Raw genomic sequence first — 13,291 nt, forward strand, 5'->3', positions numbered from 1 at the left:
CAGAAAGACTCCAGGGGCGTCGCCACCATCGCGAAACTCCAATTCGGGGGACAGAAGTCTCTGTTCCGGCACCCTGCCGGGACGGGGAAGTGCCCCCGGAAGCCATCTCCATCAACGCCACCGCCTCCATCATGCTCCGTGAGTAGTTCCCCCATGGACTACGGGTTCTAGCTGTAGCTAGTTGGTACTCTCTCCCCCATGTACTTCAATACAATGATCTCATGGGCTGCCTTACATGATTGAGATTCATCTGATGTAATCGGTGTTGTGTTTGTTGGGATCCGATGGATTGTTACATTATGATTAGTCTATCTATAAAGTTTGTGAAGTTATTGTTGCTACAATCTTGTTGTGTTTAATGCTTGTCACTAGGGCCCGAGTGGCATGATCTTAGATTTAAGCTCTATACTTATTGCTTAGATTGTATCTACAAGTTGTATGCACATGTCTATGTCCGGAACCAAAGGCCCCAAAGTGACAGAAATTGGGACAACTGGAGGGGAAGGCTTAGATATGAGGATCACATGTTTTCACGGAGTGTTAATGCTTTGCTCCGGTGCTCTATTAAAAGGAGTGCCTTAATTTCCAGTAGATTCCCTAGAGGCCCGGCTGCCACCGGCTGGTAGGACAAAAGATGTTGTACAAGTTTCTCATTGCGAGCACGTATGACTATATATGGAAAACATGCCTACATGATTAATAATCTTGATGTTCTGTCTTAATGTTATTTCAATCCTATCAATTGCCCAACTGTAATTTGTTCACCCAACACTTGTTATTGGAGAGTTACCACTAGTGCAGATAGCTGGGAACCCCGGTCCATCTTTCATCATCATATACTCATTCTACATGTCATTGGAAGTAGTATCAACTATTTTCTGGTGCCATTGCTCTCATATTACTTATTCGCTTCTTTGTGTTACTATTACTACTGCTCTCATATTACTACTGCTTTCACATCACCCCTGTTACTAGTGCTTTTCCAGGTGCAGCTGAATTGACAACTCAGTTGTTAAGGCTTATAAGTATTCTTTACCTCCCCTTGTGTCGAATCAATAAATTTGGGTTTTACTTCCCTCGAAGACTGTTGCGATCCCCTATACTTGTGGGTCATCAAGACTATTTTCTGGCGCCGTTGCCGGGAGGCATAGCTCTACTCATAAGTTCACCTGGGGAGTACACTCTACCTCTCTCTCTGTTTTATTTTGTTTTGTTTTACTTAGTTTACTTTTGTCTAGTTTATTTGTGCTTAGTTTATTTCCGTCTAGTTTTATTTTGCTTAGTTTACTTTTGTCTAGTTTGTTTTTGTCTTGTTTTATTTTCCTCATATACCCGAAAATCCATAAAAATTTGAAAAACCAAAAAATTAAAAACTGTTGTTATGGAAGAACCTACAACCTATTTGGAGCTTATATAATTATATAATAATTATAGAGAATCAAGAACGGGAAAAGTTATGAGTGCTGTGATAGAAAAACTGAATACAATTGCTAAAATCTTGCTTAAACGCTATGATATAAACTGTTGCTCTAAACAGGATACTAAACATCTTAAATTTCAATGTGGCTTTAGTGAGGAAGTTTTAATTAAGAACTATAATTGGAATAGCTATATTCATTTTGGGTTCAAAGAGGTAGAACAATTTGTCTTATTTATGGGAGCCTCTGAGATAGAATCCTTCATTGCTAAAAATTATGAAACTTGTGTTGTTTGTAAGGACCTTAAAGATTATGTCTCTTCTATCCTTAATTTTTGCATAGAAAGCTACAGTGATAATCCTTATATCATTGATTATAACGAGAGACTCATTAATGCACAAGAATGCACTCACAATTTGCAGGAACCAGTGGAAGAAGAAATTGATGAACCTGAAAGCTCATTGGATGAAAAAGAGGAGGAAATGGATGAACCTGAAAGCTCATTGGATGAAAAAGAAGAGGAGAGTGATGAACAAAAGGAGGAATAATGGATTAGCTACCCATGCCAACCTTCTAATGAGAGTAACTCTTTATCTCTTACACTATTTGATTGTCCTCCATGCTTACCAAAAGAGGATGAGTGTTATGTTCCTGTGGATTCTCTTGAAATATTTCCTATGAGTAAAACTTGTGAAAATGATTATGCTACTGTTATTTATGATAATCCATACTACTTTGATAAATTTTATGATAATGCTTTGTTTGTGCCTGATGTCGAAATGCATGGTACTAAAGAGTTTTGCTTGGCAAATGTTTATGATAAATCTCTAGATGATGGTCCTATGTTACTTGATACTATTAATTGTACTACTAATGAAAATGGGATTGGAGAGTTCTTGACTTTATCTATGAGTCCCATATCTTTTGAGATTGATCAATCATCTTGTTATATTATTGATAAAAGTGAGTTTGAAAGTTTTGATCCTATTATTTCTGAGCTTGATAAAAATTATGTGTTTATGGATCATGAAAAGCATGCTTTATGTGATAGTTATATTGTTGAGTTTATTCATGAAGCTACTGAAAACTATTATGAGAGAGGAAAATATGGTTGTAGAAATTTGCATGGTACTAAAACACCTCTCTATATGCTGAAAATTTTGAAGTTACTCTTGTTTTATCTTCTTATGCTTGTCACTTTGTTCTTCATGAATTTATTTGTGTACAAGATTCCTATGCATAGGAAGAGGGTTAGACTTAAATGTGTTTTGAACTTGCTTTTTTATGCTCTCTTTTGCTTCAAATCTCATCCTTATGTGAGCATCATTAAAATTTGCTAAGCTCATCTTAATGGCTATAAAGAAAGCACTTCTTGGGAGATAACCCATGTCTTTATTTTGCTACTGTTTTGTTGTGTCTTGGAAGTTGTTACTACTGTAGCAACCTCTCCTTATCTTTATTTTATTGCAATGTTGTGCCAAGTAAAGTCTCTAATAGAAGGTTGATGCTAGATTTGGATTTCTGCGCAGAAACAGATTTCTATCTGTCATGAATTTGGGCAGGGCTCTCTGTAGGTAACTCAGAAAAATCTGCCAATTTACGTGCGTGTTCCTCAGATATGTACGCAACTTTCATTAGTTTTGAGTTTTCTGATTTGAGCAATGGAAGTACCTCTTAAAAATTCGTGTTTACTGGCTGTTCTGTTTTGACAGATTCTGTCTCTGTTTTTTGCATTGTCTCTTGTGGACTTTAAGTGAGGCTTTCTAGACGTGGAGAGCTGTAGCTAATGTTTTATTGAGTTCTTGCAATGTGTCACTACAGGACTAAAGTGGATTAAAGTTTTTTGAGTACTAACCCCTCTAATGAAGTTTATGAGAAGTTTGGTGTGAAGGAAGTTTTCAAGGGTCAAGAGAGGAGGATGATATATGATCAAGAAGAGTGAAAAGCCTAAGCTTGGGGATGCCCCCGTGGTTCATCCCTGCATATTTCAAGATGACTCAAGCGTCTAAGCTTGGGGATGCCCAAGGCATCCCCTTCTTCATCAACTTATCAGGTTTCTTCTATTGAAACTATATTTTTATTCGGTCACATCTTATGTGCTTTACTTGGAGCGTCTGTTTGTTTTTATTTTTGTTTTGTTTGAATAAGATTGGATCCTAGCAATCCTTGTGTGGGAGAGATACACGCTCCGCTTTTTCATATGAACACTTGTGTTCTTCGCTCTTACTTTTAATGTTCAATGGTAAAAGTTGGAAGCTATTGCACTCATTGATATTTGGTTGGAAACAGAAAATGCTTCATATTGTCTTGAATAATTTGATACTTGGCAATTGTTTTGAGCTCTCAAGTAGATCATGATTAAGCTCTTACATCATGTAGTTTAAACCTATTAGTGGAGAAATACCGTAGAGCTTGTTGAAACTGGTTTGCATGATTGGTCTCTCTAAGGCCTATATATTTTCTGGTAAAAGTGTTTGAGCAACAAGGAAGACAGTGTAGAGTTTTATAATGCTTGCAATATGTTCTTATGTAAGTTTTGCTGTACCGGTTCATACTTGTGTTTGCTTCAAACAACCTTGCTAGCCCAAAGCCTTGTACTGAGAGGAAATGCTTCTCGTGCATCCAAAACCTTGAGCCAAAACCTATGCCATGTGTGTCCACCATATCTACCTACTATGTGGTATTTCATGCCATTCCAAGTAAATACTTCATGTGCTACCTTTAAACAATTCAAAAGCTATTATCTCTTATTTGTGTCAATGTTTTATAGCTCATGAGGAAGTATGTGGTGTTTTATCTTTCGATCTTGTCATTTACTTCGGACAGACTTTCACCGATGGACTAGTGGCTTCATCCGCTTATCCAATAATTTTGCAAAAAGAGCTGGCGCGGGGTTCCCAGCCCCCAATTAATCAACCTTCATTAATAATTCTCTTCACATGTTTTGCTCTGATTCATCAGTAAGCAACTTAATTTTGCAAATAGACACTCCTTCATGGTATGTGAATGTTGGAAGGCACTCGAGGATTCGGTTAGCCGTGGCCTGTGAAAGCAAAAGGTTCGGAGGAGTGTCAACCATAAATAAAACTAAAATACATGTGTAAACAAAAGAGAAGAGGGATGATCTACCTTGCTGGTAGAGATAACGTCCTTCATGGGAGCCGCTCTTGAGAGTCTGGTTGATGAGGTAGTTAGAGTGCCCACTACCATTCGTTGACAACAACAAACATCTCTCAAAATTTTACTTTTATACTCTCTATATGATTTCAAAACTTAAAAAGCTCTAGCACATGATTTAATCCCTGCTTCCCTCTACGAAGGGCCTTTCTTTTACTTTATGTTGAGTCAGTTTACCTACTTCCTTCCATCTTAGAAGCAAACACTTGTGTTAACTGTGCATTGATTCTTACATACTTGCATATTTGCATTCATCATATTACTTTGTGTTGACAATTATCCATGAGATATGTATGTTGAAAGTTGAAAGCAACTGCTGAAACTTAAATCTTCCTCTGTGTTGCTTCAATGCCTTTACTTTGAATTTATTGCTTTATGAGTTAACTCTTATGCGAGACTTTTGATGCTTGTCTTGAAAGTACTATTCATGAAAAGTTTTGCTATATGTTATCTATTTGTTAGCAACTATAGATCATTGCCTTGAGTCACCGCATTCATCTCATATGCTTTATAATAGGATGATCAAGATTATGTAAGTAGCATGTCACTACAGAAATTACTCTTTTTATCGTTGATACGTCTCCGACGTATCGATAATTTCTTATGTTCCATGCCACATTATTGATGATATCTACATGTTTTATACACATTATATGTCGTATTTATGCATTTTCCGGCACTAACCTATTAACGAGATGCCGAAGAGCCAGTTGCTGTTTTATGCTGTTTTTGGTTTCAGAAATCCTAGTAAGGAAATATTCTCGGAATTGGACGAAATCAACGCCCAGGGTCCTATTTTTGCACGAAGCTTCCAGAAGACCGAGGGTGAAAGGAAGTGGGGCCACGAGGCGCCGACACAACAGGGCGGCGCGGCCTGGCCCTTGGCTGCGCGGCCATGGCGTGTGGGGCCCTCGTGTGGCCCCCCGCGTTGCCCTTCCGCCTACTTAAAGCCTTCGTCGCGAAACCCCCAGTACCGAGAGCCACGATACGGAAAACCTTACTGAGACGCCGCCGCCGCCAATCCCATCTCGGGGGATTCTGGAGATCGCCTCCGGCACCCTGCCGGAGAGGGGAATCATCTCCCGGAGGACTCTTCACCGCCATGGTCGCCTCCGGAGTGATGAGTGAGTAGTTCACCCCTGGACTATGGGTCCATAGCAGTAGCTAGATGGTTGTCTTCTCCTCATGTGCTTCATTGTCGGATCTTGTGAGCTGCCTAACATGATCAAGATCATCTATCTGTAATGCTATATGTTGTGTTTGTCGGGATCCGATGGATAGAGAATACTATGTTATGTTGATTATCAATCTATTACCTATGTGTTGTTTATGATCTTGCATGCTCTCCGTTATTAGTAGAGGCTCTGGCCAAGTTTTTGCTCTTAACTCCAAGAGGGAGTATTTATGCTCGATAGTGGGTTCATGCCTCCATTAAATCTGGGACAGTGACAGAAAGTTCTAAGGTTGTGGATGTGCTGTTGCCACTAGGGATAAAACATTGATGCTATGTCTAAGGATGTAGTTATTGATTACATTACGCACCATACTTAATGCAATTGTCTGTTGTTTACAACTTAATACTGGAAGGGGTTCGGATGATAACCTGAAGGTGGACTTTTTAGGCATAGATGCATGCTGGATAGCGGTCTATGTACTTTGTCGTAATGCCCAATTAAATCTCACAATACTCATCATATCATGTATGTGCATGGTCATGCCCTCTCTATTTGTCAATTGCCCGACTGTAATTTGTTCACCCAACATGCTATTTATCTTATGGGAGAGACACCTCTAGTGAACTGTGGACCCCGGTCCATTCTTTTACATCGAATACAATCTACTGCAATACTTGTTTTACTATTTTCTGCAAATAATCATCATCCACACTATACATCTAATCTTTTGTTACAGCAAGCCGGTGAGATTGACAACCTCACTGTTTCGTTGGGGCAAAGTACTTTGGTTGTGTTGTGCAGGTTCCACGTTGGCACCGGAATCCCTGGTGTTGCGCCGCACTACATCCCGCCGCCATCAACCTTCAACGTGCTTCTTGGCTCCTCCTGGTTCGATAAACCTTGGTTTCTTTCTGAGGGAAAACTTGCTACTGTCTGCATCACACCTTCCTCTTGGGGTTCCCAACGGACGTGTGATGTACACGCCATCAAGCATTTTTTCTGGCACCGTTGCCGGGGACCTGAAGAAAAGTTACACCACAAAGATTTCTATCTCCCACGTCAACTGCACGCTAGCAGCATTTTTTCTAGCGCCGTTGCCGGGGAGATCAAGACACGCTGCAAGGGGAGTCTCCACAATCCAATCTCTTTACTTTGTTTTTGTCTTGCTTTATTTTATTTACTACTTTGTTTGCTGCATTATATCAAAATACAAAAAAATTAGTTGCTAGTTTTACTTTATTTACTATCTTGTTCTCTATATCTAAAACACAAAAAAATTAGTTACTTGCATTTTACTTTTGTTACCATGTCTAGTTCTGCACCTGTTACTTCTTCACCTGAGGAATTAGTCTTCACTTTTAAACAAGGGGATGAGGAGAGTTTTAAAGATGCTTGGTCTAGAATTTTTGATTCTTATCGAAAAGTTGAACCTCAAATGACTCTAAGTTTGCTCCTTAGTAATTTTTATTTTGGTCTTATGATTCGCTATAGATATGCCTTGGATGCTGTAGTGGGAGGAGATTTCCTTCATTGCAATGGGGATCAAGCTTTTAATGCCATAAAGAAGTTGGTTGCATCACATGATTCAGCTAATAACTTTGATTCAGCCCTTATTAGCATTTATAATAGATTAAACACTCTTGAGACAAGTGCATCTCGCTTGAATGAAAATTATAGATATGTGCGTAACCGTCTTGATCAAGTTTTAGTGAACTCTGAACCTTCATTATGGGATCCTACTATTAAAATTGTTATCGGTGACCAAACTCTTCATGCCAATTGTGATATTATGTCTGAATTTTGCTTAATGCCTAAGAGTATTCATGAATCTTTGAAACTTTGGGGATTTGTTGAAGGGGGAGAAGGAATAACTCTTATTGATAACTCTGTTATAATTCCTAAAGGAATAGCTGCGGGTGTGCATACAACCATTCTTGGGAGAACAATATCCATTGATTATCTTGTTATTGAATGTGCAGGAACAGGACAAATCACACTCGGAAGATCCCTGCTGAAACTATTGGGAGCAGTCATAGATATGGGAGAAGGCACCCTAAAATTCACCTCTACATCGGGGGGTAGACATATATTCCCTAAATCAAAGAGTAAGAAAAAGAACAAGAAAGGTAAGGGTAAAGCCCAAGGTAATGTCGATATTCCATCTCTTGATAATACTTGATACACACTTTCTGCGCCTAGCTGAAAGGCGTTAAAGAAAAGCGCTTATGGGAGACAACCCATGTTTTTTACTATAGTACTTTATTTTATATTTGAGTCTTGGAAGTTGTTTACTACTGTAGCAACCTCTCCTTATCTTAGTTTTGTGCATTGTTGTGCCAAGTAAAGTCTTTGATAGTAAGGTTCATACTAGATTTGGATTACTGCACAGTAACAGATTTCTTTGCTGTCACGAATTTCGACCTGCCTCTCTGTAGGTAGCTCAGAAAAATATGCCAATTTAAGTGCGTGATCCTCAGATATGTACGCAACTTTCATTCAATTTGGGCATTTTCATTTGAGCAAGTCTGGTGCCATTTTAAAATTCGTTTTTACGAACTTTTCTGTTTTGACAGATTCTGCCTTTTATTTCGCATTGCCTCTTTTGCTATGTTGGATGAATTTCTTTGATCCATTAATGTCCAGTAGCTTTATGCAATGTCCAGAAGTGTTAAGAATGATTATGTCACCTCTGAACATATAATTTTTTATTATGCACTAACCCTCTAATGAGTTGTTTCGAGTTTGGTGTGGAGGAAGTTTTCAAGGATCAAGAGAGGGAAATGATGCAATATGATCAAGGAGAGTGAAAGCTCTAAGCTTGGGGATGCCCCGGTGGTTCACCCCTGCATATTTTAAGAAGACTCAAGCGTCTAAGCTTGGGGATGCCCAAGGCATCCCCTTCTTCATCGACAACATTATCAGGTTCCTCCCCTGAAACTATATTTTTATTCCATCACATCTTATGTGCTTTGCTTGGAGCGTCGGTTTGTTTTTGTTTTTGTTTGAATAAATGGATCCTAGCATTCATTGTGTGGGAGAGAGACACGCTCCGCTGTTGCATATGGACAAATATGTCCTTAGGCTTTACTCATAGTATTCATGGCGAAGGTTGAATCTTCTTCGTTAAATTGTTATATGGTTGGAATCGGGAAATGCTACATGTAGTAATTCTAAAATGTCTTGAATAATTTGATACTTGGCAATTGTTGTGCTCATGTTTAAGCTCTTGCATCATATACTTTGCACCCATTAATGAAGAATTACGAAGAGCTTGCTAAAATTTGGTTTGCATATTTGGTCTCTCTAAAGTCTAGATAATTTCTAGTATTTAGTTTTGAACAACAAGGAAGACGGTGTAGAGTCTTATAATGTTTACAATATGTCTTTTATGTGAGTTTTACTGCATCGGTTCATCCTTGTGTTTGTTTCAAATAACCTTGCTAGCCTAAACCTTGTATCGAGAGGGAATACTTCTCATGCATCCAAAATCCTTGAGCCAACCACTATGCCATTTGTGTCCACCATACCTACCTACTACATGGTATTTCTCCGCCATTCCAAAGTAAATTGCTTGAGTGCTATCTTTAAAATTTCCATCATTCGCCTTTGCAATATATAGCTCATGGGACAAAATAGCCTTAAAAACTATTGTGGTATTGAATATGTACTTATGCACATTATCTCTTATTAAGTTGCTTGTTGTGCGATAACCATGTTTCTGGGGACGCCATCAACTCTTTGTTGAATATCATGTGAGTTGCTATGCATGTCCGTCTTGTCTGAAGTAAGGGAGATTTACCACTCATTTAATGGTTAGAGCATGCATATTGTTAGAGAAGAACATTGGGCCGCTAACTAAAGCCATGAATCATGGTGGAAGTTTCAGTTTTGGACATATATCCTCAATCTCATATGAGAACATTAATTGTTGCTACATGCTTATGCATAAAAGAGGAGTCCATTATCTGTTGTCTATGTTGTCCCGGTATGGATGTCTAAGTTGAGAATAATCAAAAGCGAGAAATCCAAATGCGAGCTTTCTCCTTAGACCTTTGTACAGGCGGCATAGAGGTACCCCTTTGTGACACTTGGTTAAAACATGTGTATTGCGATGATAATCCTGGTGATCCGAGCTAATTAGGACAAGGTGCGGGCACTATTAGTATACTATGCATGAGGCTTGCAACTTGTAAGATATAATTTACATGATACATATGCTTTATTACTACCGTTGACAAAAATTGTTTCATGTTTTCAAAACCAAAGCTCTAGCACAAATATAGCAATCGATGCTTTCCTCTTTGAAGGACCATTCTTTTACTTTTATGTTGAGTCAGTTCACCTATTTCTCTCCACCTCAAGAAGCAAACACTTGTGTGAACTGTGCATTGATTCCTACATACTTGCATATTGCACTTGTTATATTACTCTATGTTGACAATTATCCATGAGATATACATGTTACAAGTTGAAAGCAATCGCTGAAACTTAATCTTCCTTTGTGTTGCTTCAATACCTTTACTTTGATTTATTGCTTTATGAGTTAACTCTTATGCAAGACTTATTGATGCTTGTCTTGAAGTACTATTCATGAAAAGTCTTTGCTTTATGATTCATTTGTTTACTCATGTCATTACCATTGTTTTGATCGCTGCATTCATTACATATGCTTACAATAGTATGATCAAGGTTATGATGGCATGTCACTCCAGAAATTATCTTTGTTATCGTTTACCTGCTCGGGACGAACAGGAACTAAGCTTGGGGATGCTGATACGTCTCTGACGTATCGATAATTTCTTATGTTCCATGCCACATTATTGATGATATCTACATGTTTTATACACATTATATGTCGTATTTATGCATTTTCCGGCACTAACCTATTAACGAGATGTCGAAGAGCCGATTCTTTGTTTTACGCTGTTTTTGGTTTCAGAAATCCTAGTAAGGAAATATTCTCGGAATTGGACGAAATCAACGCCCAGGGTCCTATTTTTGCACGAAGCTTCCAGAAGACCGAGGGGGAAAGGAAGTGGGGCCACGAGGCGCCGACACAACAGGGCAGCGCGGCCTGGCCCTGGCGTGTGGGGCCCTCGTGTGGCCCCCCGCGTTGCCCTTCCGCCTACTTAAAGCCTTCGTCGTGAAACCCCCAGTACCGAGAGCCACGATACGGAAAACCTTACTGAGACGCCGCCGCCGCCAATCCCATCTCGGGGGATTCTGGAGATCGCCTCCGGCACCCTGCCGGAGAGGGGAATCATCTCCCGGAGGACTCTTCACCGCCATGGTCGCCTCAAGAGTGATGAGTGAGTAGTTCACCCCTGGACTATGGGTCCATAGCAGTAGCTAGATGGTTGTCTTCTCCTCATGTGCTTCATTGTCGGATCTTGTGAGCTGCCTAACATGATCAAGATCATCTATCTATAATGCTATATGTTGTGTTTGTCGGGATCCGATGGATAGAGAATACTATGTTATGTTGATTATCAATCTATTACCTATGTGTTGTTTATGATCTTGCATGCTCTCCGTTATTAGTAGAGGCTCTGGCCAAGTTTTTGCTCTTAACTCCAAGAGGGAGTATTTATGCTCGATAGTGGGTTCATGCCTCCATTAAATCTGGGACAGTGACAGAAAGTTCTAAGGTTGTGGATGTGCTATTGCCACTAGGGATAAAACATTGATGCTATGTCTAAGGATGTAGTTATTGATTACATTACGCACCATACTTAATGCAATTGTCTGTTGTTTACAACTTAATACTGGAAGGGGTTCGGATGATAACCTGAAGGTGGACTTTTTAGGCATAGATGCATGCTGGATAGCGGTCTATGTACTTTGTCGTAATGCCCAATTAAATCTCACAATACTCATCATATCATGTATGTGCATGGTCATGCCCTCTCTATTTGTCAATTGCCCGACTGTAATTTGTTCACCAAACATGCTATTTATCTTATGGGAGAGACACCTCTAGTGAACTGTGGACCCCGGTCCATTCTTTTACATCGAATACAATCTACTGCAATACTTGTTTTACTGTTTTCTGCAAACAATCATCATCCACACTATACATCTAATCCTTTGTTACAGCAAGCCGGTGAGATTGACAACCTCACTGTTTCGTTGGGGCAAAGTACTTTGGTTGTGTTGTGCAGGTTCCACGTTGGCGCCGGAATCCCTGGTGTTGCGCCGCACTACATCCCACCGCCATCAACCTTCAACATGCTTCTTGGCTCCTCCTGGTTCGATAAACCTTGGTTTCTTTCTGAGGGAAAACTTGCTACTGTCTGCATCACACCTTCCTCTTGGGGTTCCCAACGGACGTGTGATGTACACGCCATCAATCGTTTACCTACTCGAGGGCGAGCAGGAACTAAGCTTGGGGATGCTGATACGTATCCAACGTACCTATAATTTCTGATGTTCCATGCTTGTTTTATGACAATACTTACATGTTTTGCTTGCACTTTATAATGTTTTTATGCATTTTCCGGAACTAACCTATTAACGAGATGCCGAAGGGCCAGTTGCTGTTTTCTGTTGTTTTTGGTTCCAGAAAGGCTGTTCGGGCAATATTCTCGGAATTCGACGAAATCAACGCCCAGAACCTTATTTTTCCCGGAACCTTCCAGAAAGTCAGAGGGGGACCAGAGGGGTGCCCTAGGGGCCCCACACGTGGTGGCGGCGCGGCCCAGGAGGGGGGCGTGCCACCCTAGTGTGAGGAGGCCCCGTGGCCCCTCCGACTCCGACTCTTCGCCTATTTAAGCCCTGGTGACCTAAAACATCGATACCAATTGATGAAACTCCAGAAAGACTCCAGGGGCGCCGCCACCATCGCGAAACTCCAATTCGGGGGACAGAAGTCTCTGTTCCGGCACCCTGCCGGGACGGGGAAGTGCCCCCGGAAGCCATCTCCATCAACGCCACCGCCTCCATCATGCTCCGTGAGTAGTTCCCCCATGGACTACGGGTTCTAGCTGCAGCTAGTTAGTACTCTCTCCCCCATGTACTTCAATACAATGATCTCATGAGCTGCCTTACATGATTGAGATTCATCTGATGTAATCGGTGTTGTGTTTGTTGGGATCCGATGGATTGTTACATTATGATTAGTCTATCTATAAAGTTTGTGAAGTTATTGTTGCTGCAATCTTGTTGTGTTTAATGCTTGTCACTAGGGCCCGAGTGGCATGATCTTAGATTTAAGCTCTATACTTATTGCTTAGATTGTATCTACAAGTTGTATGCACATGTCTATGTCCGGAACCAAAGGCCCCAAAGTGACAGAAATTGGGACAACTGGAGGGGAAGGCTTAGATATGAGGATCACATGTTTTCACGGAGTGTTAATGCTTTGCTCCGGTGCTCTATTAAAAGGAGTGCCTTAATTTCCAGTAGATTCCCTAGAGGCCCGGCTGCCACCGGCTGGTAGGACAAAAGATGTTGTACAAGTTTCTCATTGCGAGCACGTATGACTATATATGGAAAACATGCCTACATGATTAATAATCTTGA

Source organism: Lolium perenne, chromosome 5 (assembly GCF_019359855.2).
Source record: "Lolium perenne isolate Kyuss_39 chromosome 5, Kyuss_2.0, whole genome shotgun sequence".
NCBI lineage: Eukaryota > Viridiplantae > Streptophyta > Magnoliopsida > Poales > Poaceae > Lolium > Lolium perenne.